The following is an 18,584-nucleotide window of genomic DNA, read 5'->3' on the forward strand; positions in this document are numbered from 1 at the left end:
GTGACGTTAAGCCCAAACAATTATTTTCCTCCCCTCTCCTTCCTCCTGCTCCCGTGTTGGGTAGCAAATCGGACGTGAAATGGTCAGCCTCCCAGCATCTCTTTTGTGTTCCTCTTTCTCTCTCTTTTACGATCATTGCTTACACAGCTGCTTCATTATACATGTTTAAAACATAATAGTAAACATAGTCGAAAGGCAATCGACAAGGGCGTCCCTGATAATAAAGTCGTGGTTTTGTGACGTTAAGCCCAAACAATTATTTTCCTCCCCTCTCCTTCCTCCTGCTCCCGTGTTGGGTAGCAAATCGGACGTGAAATGGTCAGCCTCCCAGCATCTCTTTTGTGTTCCTCTTTCTCTCTCTTTTACGATCATTGCTTACACAGCTGCTTCATTATACATGTTTAAAACATAATAGTAAACATAATAGTACGATATCTTGAAATTTATTCTGAGGAGAGTACACACGGGATGTATCAAGGTTTTTTTTTTTTCAATGTTCAAAATGTCAGCTGATCTGCTTTCTGATTTGATCTGTGGGGTTTAACGTCCCAATATCACCATGTGATTACGAGAGATGCCGTAGTGGAAAGCTCTGGAAATTTCCACCACCTGAGGTTCTTTAACGTGCACCCAAATCTGAGCACACGGGCCTACAACACTTCCGCCTTCATCGGAAATGCAGCTGCCGCAGCCGGGATTCGATCCCGCTACCTGTGGGTCAGCAGCCAAGTACCTTAGCCACTAGACCACCACGGTAGGGCTGATCTGCTTTCTCTTGCCTTAGTGTGGTCACATTTGTGTGAAAATTTTTTTTTCTTTTCAATTCATGTTTTTTTTATTATTGAAAAGTTCAGCTTTGAATATGCACTGTGGTTTGTCCCTTTTTTTTCTTGTGTCCGCGTAGTCGTGCGTTGTGGTAAATTATGGTCAATTGCCCCACTAAAATGTTCGTCAGGAAGATGTTCATCTTTTTCTGAAAAGTGGCTTCATGCTGTTTACGAGAATAATTTTTCTTCACAGCAGCCGGGTATCACGCATGAACCCGAAAAAACAAAAACATGTACAACGCGGTGCAGCAATACACGATAAGGGTTCGCGAAATTCACGCGAAAAATATGTTATTTTTCGCCAAAAAAATAAAACTATACCCCGTGACATCCAAGTGAAGTTTCGAGTGGAATCGATTGAGCGGGTCACATCCCAAAAATTTCTCGGTATCATTTTTCATGAAACACTCGACTGGACATATCACATAAACAAAGTTCGCACCAATCTTTCGCACTCAATTGGTGTAATTGGGAAAATGAGATGTTTTTTGCCAGTTTGAATAACGAAGCAACTGTACTATTCCTTAGTTTACCTGCGTATAAATTACTGTTTATTATTATGGGTTAACACTACAAACACAAACAAAGAATGTGTTTATAAACTACAGAAACAAATAGTTCGGATAATTGAAGGCGTTCGACTTAGAACACATTGCACTCCACTTTTCAACAAACACGACATATTAAAGTTTGAAAACATCTTAAATAAAGAGATAGCCATGATCATATGGGATAAATTAAAATCTGACCCAGTCGCTTTTCATGATGCATATTCGCAAAGACAACATACATACAGCTTTATACGCATAACATACTGCAGCGAAAGAATAAAGACTAACTACGGCTCGCAAAAGCTAGCGCATATGATCACTAAACTATTAAATGCGCATCCCGCAATTACCACCATAGTGCAAGAGAGCCGCTCATTAATGCACTTAAAAAAAAGATGCACACATATCTAGTAGGGCCCAAAGAATAATTTTTCCTCTTTCTGCGGTATCACACAGGTTGTATTTCTAATTGAAGTGTATACACTCGTGACATATTCATTAATGAGTACTAATAAATTGGTTTGTTATTCGATAAATTTGTGTTTCTTTCCATATCCCTTGCTTTGTTTGCTATAAACTCATTCTTGCAGACAGGTCTGTACCTAATAAAATTTTCATTTAACATTTTTTTTAAGTTCTTATAAAAAATTTGTAAATGCGGCTGCTTCTTTGTTAAAACATTTAAATTATGTGTACATTACTGCTTTTTTTGGCGCTTTATAGTCTGGGACGGGTTACGGCACCTTGTCAGGCATTAATTTGCCTTTGTGCCAACCCTGCCCCTTACTTGTGTCTACTGTACTTTGTGTACTGTACTTTGTATATTAAATTTCAAATTTCAAACTAGACCGTATATGACCAACACCTAAAAAAAGTTTGAGTTGATCCCTTCGGTCTCCCCAGGGGCAGCGTTGAGGCGATGCTATATTGAAATTAAGGCTAACATGCTTCATTATGTCGAAACTGAACGTACATGTTCCATGGACATGAACGAATAAAAACTAACATACTTCGTAATGTCGTGGATACTGTTGTATTGAACTTTGGTGTATCGAGGCGAAAAATATCAAAACCACAAAATCAACAAAAGAAATCGGCGCAGGAAGAAACTCATAGTTTTACTAAACTGATATTTCACCTTCCGTTGTATAGAAGAGGCTATGTGAAAGGCCGCAGAGGAAGATTGCAGAGTGTTTCATGATAAAGTCTGCCACCTGTCTGACTTCGCACATGCACTAAAGGCACGAGCAGTCATCCCCTTCACTGTCGGAACTACGCCGCTGCTAGAAATCGAACCTGCGCCCTTTTATATGTAGAGGTGAGGAACAGCGCTGTTTACTTTTCAAAGGAAACTGACATATGCTAATTGCTGAAGAAGCCATGCTAGTTGATTCGGGCAACTTTTAAAAAGCGGTTGTAAAAAAGCCCAACCCCCCCCCCCCCCCAAATGATAAAACGATTCTTCGAAACCGTAATTTATGGTTTAAACACCTTACTCAAGGCAATATTAATTGATGATCGACGCCATTGAAGACATAAATTTCTTGTTATTTTGCCTCGTGGCCAGTCAGCGGGTCGTTTGAACACAAATGTATAGGCTACATCCTAACTTCTTCGCGGTTAGTAACAGGAACAACATATCGAATAGCTCGCATCATGTACACCCAGCGTTAAATGACTAGCAATAAAAGAGTGCGTGTAATTAGCGCGGGCTTTTAACAATCGCTACTGCGCTTCTCCGGTCACTGGTTTGCATAACTACCATCCTCGTTGCACATAACGGCATCCTTCCGACCCATATACAGCACACGTTTACTGTTTGGACCAGTGCCTTTCCCCGCTCCTGCTGGCGCAGTTATCAGAAAGATCGAGTTTGACCTCGCTTCACCTCTTTATGTGTGCGGTGTACTGGTAGGCCGTGTTCCATAACTTCATCGATTTCTCGCTTTATGACCCATCATTACATTTCTGATCCATTCTCATTGAAGTAGCGTGTTCTATACAGCGGCCAGAACGCAAGACTGGCAACGAGCGATCACTACTTAGCGCACCGAGTTGCCTCAAAGGGCCCCTCACCTACGCTTTTCGGCCTTATGACTAAGATCAAAGTGAAGCCTTTCGCACACACACGTACACAAAAGTGCGCGTTATTCTCCCCTGGCGTTTCTCATTTTCATGGCGCACTTCGCGACGCAAGAACAGTGATTCCTGTGACGTCTAAAGAGTGCACTTTTCTGGATTGGTCCATATGGGCAGAATATCAGATGTCAGTTGTCTCCTGCCCTGATTTGCCTTGCAGCCGCCCACGCATTACTCGTTGTCTCGCCTGAATACCATACGCGATCGACTGATCTCACTTCACTTTGTGTGTGTCCGACTGTGCAGGTGGAGATAAAAGCCGACAAGCGTGAAATCTTCATAGGCTCAACATTTAGTGCCGGCTTTGTGCCCTGGTCTCACGAAAGGATAAGTGGCGAGAAGGTAATATCACCGATGGTGTGGGTAGCAAAGGCAAGGATAGAAACAACCTTCTCGTCATTGAACGCGGGTTGGTGAGGGGACCCTTTGAAAGGAAAGATAACGCATAATGCCGTAAGGCCAAGCGGGCGGGACCTTCCCAGCACAAGCTCACTTAAAGCTCACTTGACTTACGCAGAGCCCCTACTGTGAAGTCTATTCGCCTTATTTGTAAAATGTCGAAGCCGAATACATTGGTCACACGTGTATGGTGCCTATTGATATTATAAGAACATCGACAGCGTAAACACATTAGAGGTGCATATTTTTTATTTTTATGTTAGGAAATTTCAGCGCTTTTAGTAGTAATAGCTACTCCATCTAACAGATAATATATAATATTCGTAAAAATCACAGCAATGAAAAAAAAAGAATGCATAAAGGGTGCATCCATGGCGATTTCACGTAAATCATGTCAAGCGTTGAACAGACCCTGGCCAGCGTTACCAGCGCCTGTCCCGCGCCAATGATTTTTTGTCCTCATACCGTGTGTGCAGCTTCAATAAAAAAAGAAGAAAAGCAAAGGGTATAGCCCTGTGCAAGGGCTATACCTTCCACAGTGGAAAGGGAAGGAAAGTTAAAGAACGGGAGAGAAAGTTCGTTGTTGCAGTTGGTGTAACAGCAGTTTCGCTTTCGACATCACACGCAACTAGTCAGTCCCGTAGCCTAAACTATAGCTTGTTTATGCAAGTTGTACGTGCCGTCCCATGCACCCAAAATTTTGTCGATGGTAAAGTCATGATGGTGCTCCCAGCGTCCTCTATCAGTGGGCTTGTAAAAGGTTTCGAGAACTGGAGCGACGGTGTCTAGCAGTTGCGACCCGCTGCGAGCTATCGGTGTCTGTATTTTGCTCAGCAGCCCGCGAATAACACTTAGTAATGTAAATAAGCTTCTTAAAAATAGCTTCGATAACTTGAAGGTGAACAGCTTGCTTGCCACGCTATTGGCGACATGCACGCAAATTCGCACTCATGCAGCCATGCCGCGAGTAATCTTCAATCGCCTCGATGTGCACCATATCCCGTGGGCGGTGAGAGGGCGCGCGCACTCTTAGGCTGACACGTCAAGAAAGGTTCATATAAGGCAGTGTATTTTACCTTCAAGTACTAAGATAAATGATTACCTAGTGCGTCAGAACAATAATAATTTATTTATTTTATTTATTACATACTGCCGGCCTCATATAGAGGCCTTAGGCAGGAGTGGGGCATAAATACACAACACAGAACAAGCTCGAATTGAATTGAACTGCACAAACAAAAAAGGAATACATGACTTAGTATTCTGCAAATCAACGGCATTGGCAAACTGTGCAAAAGCAGCGAAAGGGAACAAATTGCATGGCAGTTAGTACTCGCATAGCACAAGGTACTCACAAAATAATAATAATAATAATAATAATAATAATAATAACATGAGGGGTTTTACGTCCCAGAACCACAATATCATATGAGAGACCCCGTAGCAGAAGGCTCCGGAAATTTCGACGATCTGGTGTTCCTAACCTGCACTGACGTCGAATAGTACATAGGCCTCTACCACTTCGCCTCAATCGAAATGCAACCACCGCAACTTAGATTGAACCTGCGACCTTCGGGGGGGTCAGCCCCCCTGCAACCTATAGCTACTGGTTTATCTGAGCTGACGTGCGTCAGAGTAGAAATTGAAAAGTAGCCAGGAAGTAGCCATGCATGGAGCCAGCTTGTAATGCTCGTCGCCAGAGGGGGTCGCAAAGTAGCCAGTTTGGCGCAATGTAGCCACCAACGGCCACCCAGCTCTAAATGCAACATCAGTGGTGCTCGCTCGCCATTATTGCTAAGAAGAATGAGTTGCCAGAATTTCGCACATCAAAAGTCATGAGAAATGTCTGACTGGGTAGAGGTATGAGTGGAGAAATGGCGCCCCCTTTTATATGATTAGGGGGATATCCTCCCCCCCCCCCCTCCTGCTCATCGATAAAGACTTATGTAAGTGTCCAAGTCAAACTGGGATGCCACAAAAATGAAGGCGAAGGCAAGAAAAGTACGAGCCCTATATTGTTCCATATAAGTCCGTGAGGACTGTAGATCATGGATTACAATCACCCGCTATAGGGACAGTGTTCTTCAAGAACGGCAGTAGCTCACTTTCTGCGCAAGCGACAATTATGACTAATGTGAAGCTGCTTTTTTTTAGGAAATGTAAAACCTATACCTCTTCAATTAAGCTCGGTCTGTAAGTAGAGGCGCTGAACGACGCACTCAACGCGATACGCATCGCAATCTTTCTTCGGCTATGGCAGATACCACGGGAAAAAACGGAAAGGATAGAAAGAAAGAGTGCGCGTCCGTCCTCGTTGCCCCTGTTTATCCTGCATCGAGCTCGTGCCGGTCGCCGACCGCTTGCTAACACCAACCCTCCCTGGACCGTATTGCGTGCATAGATCACCCACCGAGTGCTGCCATCACTTGCGCGTCTCTATGCCACCGTCGCAATCTCCGTTAGCTTGCACAAACACAAACACACAAACACAAACACGGCCCTTGCACAAACAGCACCGTGATCGGAGTTTGCTGGTTCGAGCAGTGTCGACTCCTGTATCACCAAGCATTCTTGGTTTATTATTACGATTATTTTACCGGTGGTGCACTAGCGTGGAACGTGAAACGTACGTATGATCGACCTGTCATTTCCTGCTCTGGCTGACCGGCCTTACTTTCTCGCAGCCTCACAGTTGACATGTGCTTCAGACCGCGCCCAACTAGCCGTGACAGTTCTGTAAATCCACCGTTTTACCCTAGGGCAAAAGGAAAACATTTATCATAAAGTTGACAGCACAAGGAGTTGGCTTCGTAAATTTTCTGGTAGATATAAGAGTTATAAGATATTTCATTAAAGTATATGTCTAAGCATTTCTGCTAAGTCTCTTACTGCACGTATAGCGGAGAAGATACCTAGTAAGGAAATTGTTCTGACATGCTATCAGACTGTAAGGACGGAGTAGAGCAGGGAGTGTTGTGGTGATAGGTTTGAGCGTATCAGGAACAACAATTAATCAAACTGCAAGTATGCAATTCGCAAGAAGTTTGGTTAGCAATAATGTGTAAGGTTACCCGTAGTTATTAAGTGAATGGTGACAGTCAATAATCGGATTGGGGCTAAACAAAGTCAATGTTTCTGTGTAAACAGCGAGCAGCCAATTAAATGACATTTGTTAATACGTAGCCAACACTAATCAGCATTAGCGATCATTTAGCCATGCAGGAAGGATAAACTCAAGAAGCCGCGTTGTGCAACGTTACTGAGGCCAACTGCGTCGACTAAACACGTGATCAAAACGTCAGTGCAGGCTGTAGGTTTTCGCGCTCTTTTCAATTCTCCTTTGGAGGCCGCGCATGTATAGAACAAGCATACCTGGATTAAAACAAACAGGGCACCCAGTCACGAAAAATTGCCTTTCTCGTGCGACCATGACGTCCACGGTCACATCACATGTTGAGCCCATTGTGATAGCTTCACCGAGCGTTCGTTTGTCTAGGCGGGTTGCGTGACGTAATGCTCCAGCTCCAAACTCATTTCTCTCCCTCCATGCATTTAGCTATTTTTAGCCAACCACTATTAGATATACCGAATCAGCATTAGCCCGTTCAAAACAGTTCCAAAGGCAGACGAGTGACTACAAGAGACGGTACTTGAACTCCTTGAGGGAAATTTATCTTAGCCCGTCGCACAACGCAGACAGAACCACACAAGACATAGCCTTTGAAAAAAGAATACGAGACTTCATTTGGCTTTCAGTATTAGAAGCATGGCGAATGTCGTAAAATAGCACAACGCCATTATGCAAGAAAATGTATGCGAGGGGAACGAGCAACTAAACGGACCGCTCCAGGGAGAAGCGGTTGCAGGTTCGAATAGCAGTCTCACTTGAACCGAAATTATTAAATTATTGGCAGCGCGAACTCACCGGACGAAAAAAAAAAGATCAACAAGGGCAGACAGAAACTCGGGCATATTTAAAGACGATAACTATTACCGGTAACACGTGGAGGTAAAGGAAAAAATACAAGAGGGACATTCTCACAGTGATCAACTGTTGTCCAGAAACACTTCGTTTGTTTGTGTGTGTGTGTGTGTGTGTGTGTGTGTGTGTGTGTGTGTGTGTGTGTGTGTGTGTGTGTGTGTGTGTGTGTGTGTGTGTGTGTGTGTGTGTGTGTGTGTGTGTGTGTGTGTGTGTGTGTGTGTGTGTGTGTGTGTGTGTGTGTGTGTGTGTGTGTGTGTGTGTGTGTGTGTGTGTGTGTGTGTGTGTGTGTGTGTGTGTGTGTGTGTGTGTGTGTGTGTGTGTGTGTGTGTGTGTGTGTGTGTGTGTGTGTGTGTGTGTGTGTGTGTGTGTGCATGCGTGCGTGCGTGTGCGTGTCTGGTATATCAAAACGTCAGTTTTCACAGTTTTCTCAGAAGAGAATGTATTCTTCTGTGAAAAAACCCAAGTTTAACTCTCCTCTTATTGGTCCCCTATTTCAGCATTCTATTAGCATGCACTAATAGTGTGATCTATTAGTCTAAACCTATACCGGCTAGCCCGTTTTTCAACCCTGCAGAAACCGAAAATACTTTATTATTTCTTTATCTGCAACTACCTCTGATTGTCGCTTGCAGAGGATACTGACATTTCGCTCACACCGCCAGCGACCCCGGAATATCTGTGAAACGAACTATCGAGTTCAAATGAGCGCCAAGAAATATCGGCCCCCACCTCGGGGCCAGTCAAAGCACGGAACAAGTAGGCGTACTTTCGCCACCTGCCAGCAGAGAGGATAAGCTAAGTCGCCAGAAAATTTGTTTTGATTTGTTCTTTCGGCACGAGAGGGCGCTTTTGCTTGCACCACTCTCAGTTCCTATTAGCATCTTCGTGGTAGCACGCTTCGAATTATATTTCTCAAAAACATTTTCAAATTATTTTCTCATTACGTTTGGATCTTTCTGTGTCAGGGTGTACAAAGCTTGTTGTTATTGCTGCAATTTCAAGCAGAAGTACACGAAGGCAGGCAAGCTACATCTGTACCGATAGCTGTTGCTTGCTAACTGCGACAAAATGTGAAATTGTACTGCTAAATAGGTGTCATAAAAAAGTGAGTCCTTCTACACTGTGAAGGTGCATAATCACCAAAGCTGTGTTGGAAACACATTCACTCACTTCATTTATTTTATAATTTCTCAATTCAACTTACCTCGATTTGTTGGGCCACAAGTGTCACAAGATGGTTATTTATTTATTTATTTATTTATTTATTATTTGTTTATATTATTTTTATTTATTTTAGTGCACTGGTGATACGTCGGGGATAAGCTCAACTTGCGCAGCTCATATGCCTTCCCGTGCTATAGTCGGTAATCGTCGTCGCGAAGTTCACGGACTTGCCCTCTTCATGCCGGGTCGTTGATAAAGTTGTTTCACTCACTCATGCCCCTGACACACGGGCCCCCTGAAGTCCTTTAGACAAGGGGACATCTTCCGGAAAGGCGTTCGGGCGCAGTGACCCACGACAAAGAAGAAACTCCTTTCCGGCAAAGATCCTTTTCGCAAAAGCAGATCCCGCGTCTACTTTTCTGGCAGGAAGGGAGTACTCTCGCATACAGTGCATAATTCATCAATAGAAGAAAACGTGTCGCAACACTGCGGTGCCCTGTCAGAATTTTTTTTTTTTGCGCTGAGAAAATGTTTTCATTTTCAGCAGCAGTGCGATTTGTTGAAAAGTGAAGGCCTATAGTCTGTCCATACTCTCAAACGCCTGCATTACGTCACTAGCGCGATCATGTTATGGTTGGCAGCGGCAGTTGCTGTGTCGGTGACGTAGTATTTTGTAACAGTGGAGTCGGCTCAGTCGGTGAAGAAAAAACCGCGCGTCCAGTGGACTGAAAAGGAGACCTGGGCGCTGATACAGCTATGGGAGGACCATTTGGATGCCTTGCAAGGGCAAAAGCACAGCGGTGGAGTGTACCAGGCGATTGCCGAGAGCCTAACCGACGCCGGTATTCCCCGTACACGGGCGCAAATTCACAGCAAAATTGCCTTCGCAGCGTTTAGCTCATCTTCGATGGAGCCGAGGGTGACAAGAGTCAGGCCCACCTCAACTGTTGCTTTATCTCTGTCTCTGCGCTGAGAGATAGCAGGACCACGATGAAACGCGGCACGCCGTCACTGACCCAGCTGAACGCAGCCATATAAAAAGCACGTCAAAAAAAAAACAAAAACAGCAACACACCGACTGTTCACAGTTGCCAGACGAACTTAAGTTGCTGCTAAAAACGCAAAAAAGCGAAAGAAAATTACAGGTATGCGCATTATTAGCCACCAGACAATAAAAAAAAACGGTTTTATGCTCCGGCGTCGCTGAATGGGATGTACATGCGCAGATTCTTTTTAATGTTTGCAATCTTGCTGCATCCACAAACAGCGCCATTGTTTCTGCAGCGTTCTTCTGAGACACCGCCTAAAGCAGTAGTCCGGTGCCGTGTGTCATCAGCGCCACTTCTTTCTGCAAATGGTCCCCTTAGGCGACAAAAGGGGTTTACTTCAAAGTACTTTACTTTTGCCCGTGTGTCACGGGTATTACACACTCAATGACAGAACATGTTAACATTTCCTATTCCTCTCAGAGTCGCAGTCACGTCAACCGATTCGCCCATTTTCTGTTATCGTTGGAGCTCAGTCAGGGTGGCCATGATCACTTATATTAAAAGCTGAAGATAAAAGCCGCTCATCATGACAATTTTCTGTTAGGTAAGTAACTGGTCGCAGAGCTGGGAATGGCCAATGTATGGATGCTTCGCTGCGGAATCAGAGCTCGGAGTAAGGAAAATATGTATGTATGTATGTTTGTATACATGCATGCGTGCGTGCGTGCGTGCATATATGTATGTATGTGCGTGGTTTCGGGTGGACGCGTGTGTGGGGTGGGGAAAGAGGGAGAGATCCCTCATCCAACATGATGTACAGTTGGGGTTGATCCATATTCATACTTGAGCGCATCATGTTTTTTTGCGCTTCACTTTGTGTATATATATATATATATATATATATATATATATATATAGAGAGAGAGAGAGAGAGAGAGAGAGAGAGAGAGAGAATGTCCTATACTATAAGTGCTAGATAGCCGACCGACCTATCACAAACCGCTAAAGAATGATGTACGCATTTAAGACTAATTCGCTCATATACATGTGCGCATGGTCTCGAAACACGTGTTCCGGTAACGCGTCTACTCACACTCGCAAACCTGACAAGTACGTTACCATTGATTTCTAGTGTCGTTAAACTGTATACACGCTTGCTGCGGCACTTATTCCTTTTAATAATTACCAATATTGTTTAAAGCCCGCACGGCAACCTATACGCTAGCGAATAAATGTCACGAAACGTCAAGTGAGGTGCCCAACGCACCACTGCAGAAGGTGGCGCTCTGCGTCGCGCAAAAAAGGTCAATTAATCGCACCAGAGCCATTAGCGTCGGAAGTTGGCGTTTGAGGGCTTCCCTTTTCGTCTGAATTCATCAGGGCACAATTTCTGCGCACGATTTCTTAACCGTTAACGCCGTGCACTGAACCAGATATAGAGACTGTTGTGGAAGAGGCAGGGATAGGGAGGCAGATATCTTTCAAAGATAACTTCTTCGGCGAGTTGTGCACGGTTCTTCATCGGCAAATGTGGGCACCCAAACTTATAAATACTAAGAAATAGACTAATCACCAATGCGGGGGCTCGATTCCCCACCACGGCGACCGCAGTGCGGTTGGGTCGAAGAGGAAAGAAAACTCGTGCGATTATATTAAGGTATATGGTGAGAAAATCCATGTGGTCAACGTTTATCCGGGTTCCCGTTACGCCTCACAAGTACCCCAGTTTTGGCACGTGCATTTCTAGCAATTATTACTTTAGAGCAGAGTAGCAAAATATAATAAACAACGAGAAAGGTGCAGGAAACTGTCCCTGCGTCAGGAGAGAGAGAGAGAGAATAAAATGAGGGAACATTTCTCCTGCGTCAGGAGAAATGTTCTATGATTTAGAGCCAGATAAACTTTACTATGCGGCATGTTTAAGCTGTCCTGGTACAGGCGCACAGTCAAAGAACACAGATAATGACTACGTTGTACTACACGTTTGGCCTGTGAACACACGTGCGGCCCGTGAACACACGGGCTCAAGCGTGAACGTTGTTTCGACAGTTCTATCCGCGTTGGTGGAGAAGGCGCCACGGAACGATGCCTTCTCCGATGCCAATGCTTATTGCGTTGGGACAGCAGTCAGCGCGACGGCCTGTCTTCGTTAAGAACGCGATCAGCACGCCGCTACAACGTTTGGTGATAAGAGCAACACAGCATAAAACATGAGGCACCGCTCCGCGATAGCATCACTGCAGCAGTGGCCGTGACAGTGACTTTCGCTGCTGCTGTGGTAAGCTTTGATCGTTGAGCGAAGCGGTCCGCGCTTTACACGCGTGTAGTCTCTTTTCACAAGCTCGTCACCTACATCCTCGTTTTCACCGAGAATTTGACGCGACAACGTTAGCCTCGGGGTGCGCACGCGCTAACACTACGGTTCTGTCACGGCCGGTAACAATTTATCACCTTTTGAAATAAAACGGGAGCGAGCATTCCTAAAAGGATCCACCAGAACAGGGTACAGGGGCATGCCGCCGTTGGCGTCGTCTGCTCCCGTATCCTGTCAAATCTGTTGCCGTGACCGCTTAGGCGTTGGAGTCAGCGCGCGACTGCGGAAGCTCCCAACGTATTCGCGATGCCTACATTTAAATACACGAAGGTGACTGCACGTGGAACAACCACGATACCGCTCACGCGCAGCTAGCTAAGCGGTGATAACAATTAAACTCGCATGGCTTTTTATTTATTTATTTTTTGCTTTTCACACCCCCTCTCGGGAACAATCGGCGACACTAAGTACCGTCACGACTTGCTGTAAAGAGAGAGAAAGGAGCAGAGCAGAGTGCGACGAAGTAGCTCGCTTGCGAGCAAGACAAATTGATGTTAAAGCGAAAATGTCTCACCTCGTGGCACGCAGGTCGTTCGCGGTAGTTGTCATTAACCAAGTAAGTCACGATCTCGCTGCTTTCCTTAAGGAACACGTTTTCGCAACGCCAGCCATTTGTCGTCGCACAGACGCTGTGTGTGTGTGCCTGCGCACATGGAGATAGAGATGAAGAGTAAATAATAAAAAAAGGGACGGCGTTGTTTCCGATTTGTAAGCAAGTACTACAAACACGAGGGAAAATTAGAACTATTTCCCACTCCCGTTTCTGTCGTAATGAATCACTGTATTATAGTTAGAGTAACTGATAATTTCAGGGCAACTTCATTTCTCAAGGTAAGCGCGAAGTTACCGTCGTTGATGTTCTGAAGGAAGTTACGACAGATAATCTATTGCAGAGAATAAATGTCACAACCTCTGGCATCACCAGGTTTGGTTGAAAGGGTGTTCAACCTCCTGTCGGTTGTGTCTAATTTTGTATGCATATATGAAAGCACACGTAGAAACTCACGCAGGAACATATACAGAGTATGAGAAAACACCCCCCCCCCCCCGAAACAAATAGTCTGGCAATGGAATAATAATCACGACCACTTATTGCAGTCCAACTAAACACTCTAGCCAAGTTCTCTAGTGTTGACCATTAAACGCAACTCAATGTAAAAAAAAAACGAAAACTGCCGTTGCGGTAACAAATTAAATGGCACGCATGATTCTGCGAGTATCGAATAATCGCGTACGTGGGCCACAACAGAAGGACGATAGTCACTAGTTTGGACTAAGAGGTCCAAATCTTGGCTGTCGAGAGGGCCCAAAATTTCGGGGAGGGGAATACTCTTCATGTGCCAACGTGGGCACAAAGAGCATTTCTATGACGTGGGTGCGGCCCGCAGTCGACCCGCCCTCTTGAGGGGCATCGGCTGCTCAGGACAATTTACGAATAAAGTTCGTTGGCTGAATGTACTTACCATGTGACAGCAGCCATTAGTAATTCAGCCCTGAACACACGCGATGCGGTCACATAAGAACGCACTCTTCAAAGTTACTGAGCGTATACGTTCGTGCAGATAGGAAATAAGGAGCTGTGGTGACTTACCATGGATGCTACACTGACCACGTGGTGAGGACGGCACATTGTCACACAGCGAAAGAAGCAAACTGGACCGCGCTGCGCGCCAACTTAGCAATGGGAAGAGGTGCTACATTATCAGGCCGAAGCGCAACTTTGATCCGCTGAGAATGTAGTTTCACATATAGCTGCGCGTGTGACACGCCAACGTCCCGGGCGGTAGATTTAGCCCGCGCCGATAAGCCGGACTCACGCTCAGCTTATCGGCCGTCATCGCTTTCGTTTTGCTTACATCATCCCGGTACGCTCGCTGTCAGCTCCCGAGCGTCTAAGCTCGAGTCGAGATAGTGGTATGGCATATTGAAAGTCGTGTTTAAACGCTACTGTGCTGCTTGTGCATGGACTTTCTGCGCGAGAAACACAGACATTCGTAATCAATCGACATATTTAGTTGCGCGTCCGAAAAAGCTGTACGGACGCAGCCTATAGCAATTTTATGTCAGGCCGCGTCCTTATGGCTGCTGCGGACACGCAACTCAATCCGCCTAATATTAATAAATTCCGGTGGTTTACGTGCCACAAGCCCAACATGTGGCATGGTGCCGTGTCCGATGCCAGTGCCTTTCATGATATTCCCGCTTGGCCAGTAGTCACCCCGCCACGTTATTCTAGTGGCTAATATATGCTACTCGGCTGCTGACCTGCAGGTCGCGGGATGCGTAAATGCTGGAGGCAAAAATGCTGGCGAGAATAGGGGCAAAAATGCTGAGACCCGTGGGCTCAGATTTGGGTGCACGTGAAAGAATCCCAGGTGGTCGAAATTTCCGGAGCCCTTCACTACGGCGTCTCTCGTGATCATATGGTGGTTTTGGGACGTTAAATCTCACGTATGAATCAATGGGCAGTGGTCCGTCCGCGTTATCAACGTGATCATAAAACCACGAGTGGAGGAAGTATGGCACAGCATAAGGCATCGCTTCGCGATAGCACCCATAGATGATTGTACCGATGTGGGAAAGCCCGCTGCGCGCTGACACGATGAAGCGTTTAGTCCATCCGTAGACGCCACCCCTAAAGGTAGCTTGTACATCGCGGATAGATTGGTGGATACAGGAATACTGTATATAGTAATCCTGCATCCATCAATCAACCCTTTCTGTACAGTGGCGAGTTCAGGCAATTTTGTTTACCGTCCTTTGATGTTCAGGTATGTACATTTATATGTACGTGGCGTAATAATAAATGCGAAGCATTTCTTAGCGAACTTCGGCGACTTTGAGCGTATCTATCTATCTATCTATCTATCTATCTATCTATCTATCTATCTATCTATCTATCTATCTATCTATCTATCTATCTATCTATCTATCTATCTATCTATCTATCTATCTATCTATCTATCTATCTATCTATCTATCTATCTAGCCGCCTACGACTTTTAGCTCTCGTGGCTGTTTTGATAATGGTATCGATACCAAACTTCGTATGGCGTAACCTGATTGCATGAAGAACACATTCGACTAGTCATGACGTAAATCATGACATGTGTGTATGAATGTCATGGTTTACAATTCATAGTCCTACAGCTGTTGCGCTGGTTTCGTTCACATGGCATGTTGCAAAACTGGTAAGGTATGACATGATTGCATGGCGAACACAAGTGACGTACCCTAACATGAAAACCATGATATGCGTGTCATGTGACAACATGACTACATGCCACGCTCATTATGCGCTCACGGCCGTTTCGCTAGCGTCACATAGACCAAATTTGGTATTACGGTAAGTGAATGGTCGACGAAGGTATGTGACTGGTGCAAACACGATAGTCATTAGATGCGTGTCACGCAACAACATGACTACATGCCACACTCATGATGAGCTGGCGGCCGTTTCACTAGCTTCACTTACATCAAATTTCGTATTACGGGACGTGAATGGATGACGAAGGTATGATACTGGTGCAAACATGATAAACACGAGATGCGTGTCATGTAACAACATGACCACGGGCAACACTCATTATGCGCTCACGGCCATTGCGCTAGCTTCAAATATCCCGAATTTGGTATTACGTGACGTCAATGGATGATGAAGGTGTGTAACTGGTGCAAACCTGATAAGCATGACATGCGTGTCATGTGAGAACATGACTACATGGCACAATCGAGGCGCCAATACATTTCGACTTGCTCACCGGCGTTCATTTTGTCGCGTCACGCCGGCATTTCCACGCCACACACCGTTCCTGCTATATACTCGCAGTCACGCGCTGCGCTGCGTTATTTTGACGCATGCGCGTTTCAGCGCGTCCGGCGTCCCTCCGTCACGAAAAGAGGGAGACGCAGTGTTGTTTGGGGCATCGGCGTGAAACGGAGCATGTCGCATTTCGCGCCAGTTGCCATCGGGCCGCGTCGACGGACGCTGGTCGCGCCTGGCGTCAGACTATAGAGTGCTCGCGTTTTGCTAACGTAGCGTCGCTGTGCCCACCGTTCTCGCGTGTCAACGTTACGTTGTAGTAAATTGGGCCCTTCATGATGCGCTCGCCGCTATTTCGCTAGCTCCATATATAATATACAAAATTGGGTGTTACGTGACGTCAACGGACAAGGAAGCAGCTCCACATATACTAAATTTGGTATCACGTGACACGAACAGATGACAAAGGCAAACGACACATCCAAACATGATAATCATGACACGGAAGTTATGTACGACATAATTTACCTCAACCTTTTAAATTTGTGCCGATTTTAAAGTGACATATGAACCTTCCTCATTTGTGCTTCACATATTATCGATTCCCACTGGACGTGAGATCTGCCATTTTTTTTTCTGCGTTTCTCGCCATCGAATCGCGGCCATCCTGGTGCAGCATCGAATCCACGTTCTCACTTGAGCAGTCCCTCACAACCACATGGCGGTTACAGCTAGGCGTTGTCTGGTATATCGAGGCGAATTCACACTACGGACGTCCGCCTCGGTGGATCAGTGGCTATATGGTTGCTCGGCTGCTGACCCGATGGTCGCGGGTTCGATCCCGACAGCGGCGATCGCATTTCGGTGGAGGCGAAATTGTGGATGCCCGTGTACTCTACGATGTCAGTGCACGTTAAACAGCACCAAATGGTCCGAATTTCCGCAGTCCTCCACTACTGCGTCTCTGATAAACCTATCGTGGTTTGGGAAACTAACCCCCTCCCTTCCCTTTATGATTATCACACTGCGGGCGGTATTCCCGGGCTATCGCATTCGGAGGTGATTTCGGTGAAGCAATAGCGCCGCAACCGGCTCGGCCCGTCCTAACGTACACGGGACCCCGTCGGTCTGGCACTGTGCGAAGTCTGCTTGCTGTGACAGTGTCAGCAATGCGCGCGGTCATACGCGCCGACGTGCCTGGCGGGAAATCACTCTGAGAGGGTCAAATCTTAACAAATTAGCAATGGCTGCGGACGAGAAACGCTAGCTTTCAATTTCATGTATAAAAAAACGAAATGAGAGCCTTTAGAAGATTTGTCAGTCACAAGCACCGGACAGAGCATAATATTCTTTGTTTTCTGACGATACAATAGACTATTAGGTTGCCTCCGGCACCCTGCCCAGGTGATATGACATACGACGCTTACTCCATTCATCGTGCCAGTGTCACCGACTCAGGGAACTACGTATAGACTATTTTACGGATGCCTTTCAGTGCCCTTATATCAGCCTGTTGAAATTGCCGCTTTTTGTGTTTTTAACAAGTACTCTAACATTGAGTGACGGTACGGAAATGATTTGGTTGCTGCGTTGGACGGTTCTGCGACCTTCTTGATTTCACAACACAGGGAAGCGCGATGAAATTCCGCAAGCAAGTGTTAGGCTCCGTGCTTCGCAGTTCGCCTATAATCGCAAAACGCGGAGCATTGCTAAGCTCAACTTTAAGACTTTCCACTTCTTAAAAGGACCGCAAATGCGTCCTTCTCGTGCGCACTCAGAAACCTTTGTCGTGCGTGGCGGCGCGTCGCCTTAAATGCTAGTCCGCTCCTGTATCAGCAAACCAGAAAGTTCTAAGCCCTCGTTTCTGCGTATTATACATTACCCCCATCGGCTTGCCCTCTCAAAAAACTTTCCTCCATTATTTAAGCTCAAATACAGGGTTTACTTTTTTGCGATGCCTAAGTTGCTGCCATCATGCCTTTCTATGCGCTCCCGACAATACTCGACGGTTGGTTGATGACACGCTTGCGAGAATCAACCACTCCACCAAACATTTGGGATCACTTGAGATAAGTACAATGCTTGACAACTCGCGAAAAGCGAAAGTCATTCATGTTCTTGTTTCTCTTGATTGATTTGTGGGGTTTAACGTCCCAAAACCACTATTTATTATGAGAGACGCCGTAGTGGAGGGCTCCGGAAATTTCGACCACCTGAGGTTCTTTAACGTGCACCCAAATCTGAGTACATGGGCCTACAACATTTTCGCCTCCATCGGAAATGCAGCCGCCACAGCCGGGATTTGATCCCGCGACCTGCGGGTCAGCAGCCGAGTACCTTAGCAACTAGACAACCGTGGCGGAGCATTCTTGTTTCTCTTATCAAATTATTTCTGC

The 18,584-nt window shown here is 45.7% G+C and overlaps 1 protein-coding gene across 2 annotated transcripts in view; it reads right to left on the reverse strand.

The window, feature by feature from the left end:
- Positions 1 to 14,165, reverse strand: part of LOC119173837 (uncharacterized) — a 148,111-nt gene extending 133,946 nt beyond the window's left edge. For both annotated transcript variants that reach the window (XM_075894331.1, XM_075894330.1), the window contains exons 1-2: positions 14,017 to 14,165; positions 12,940 to 13,068 (exon numbers count right to left, since the gene is read on the reverse strand). The gene's annotated coding sequence lies outside the window, so the exon portion shown is untranslated. The remainder of the gene's footprint in view (positions 1 to 12,939; positions 13,069 to 14,016) is intronic.
- Between the last annotated feature and the right edge of the window lie 4,419 nt (positions 14,166 to 18,584).

The sequence above is a fragment of the Rhipicephalus microplus genome, chromosome 5 (assembly GCF_043290135.1).
Source record: "Rhipicephalus microplus isolate Deutch F79 chromosome 5, USDA_Rmic, whole genome shotgun sequence".
Lineage (NCBI taxonomy): Eukaryota > Metazoa > Arthropoda > Arachnida > Ixodida > Ixodidae > Rhipicephalus > Rhipicephalus microplus.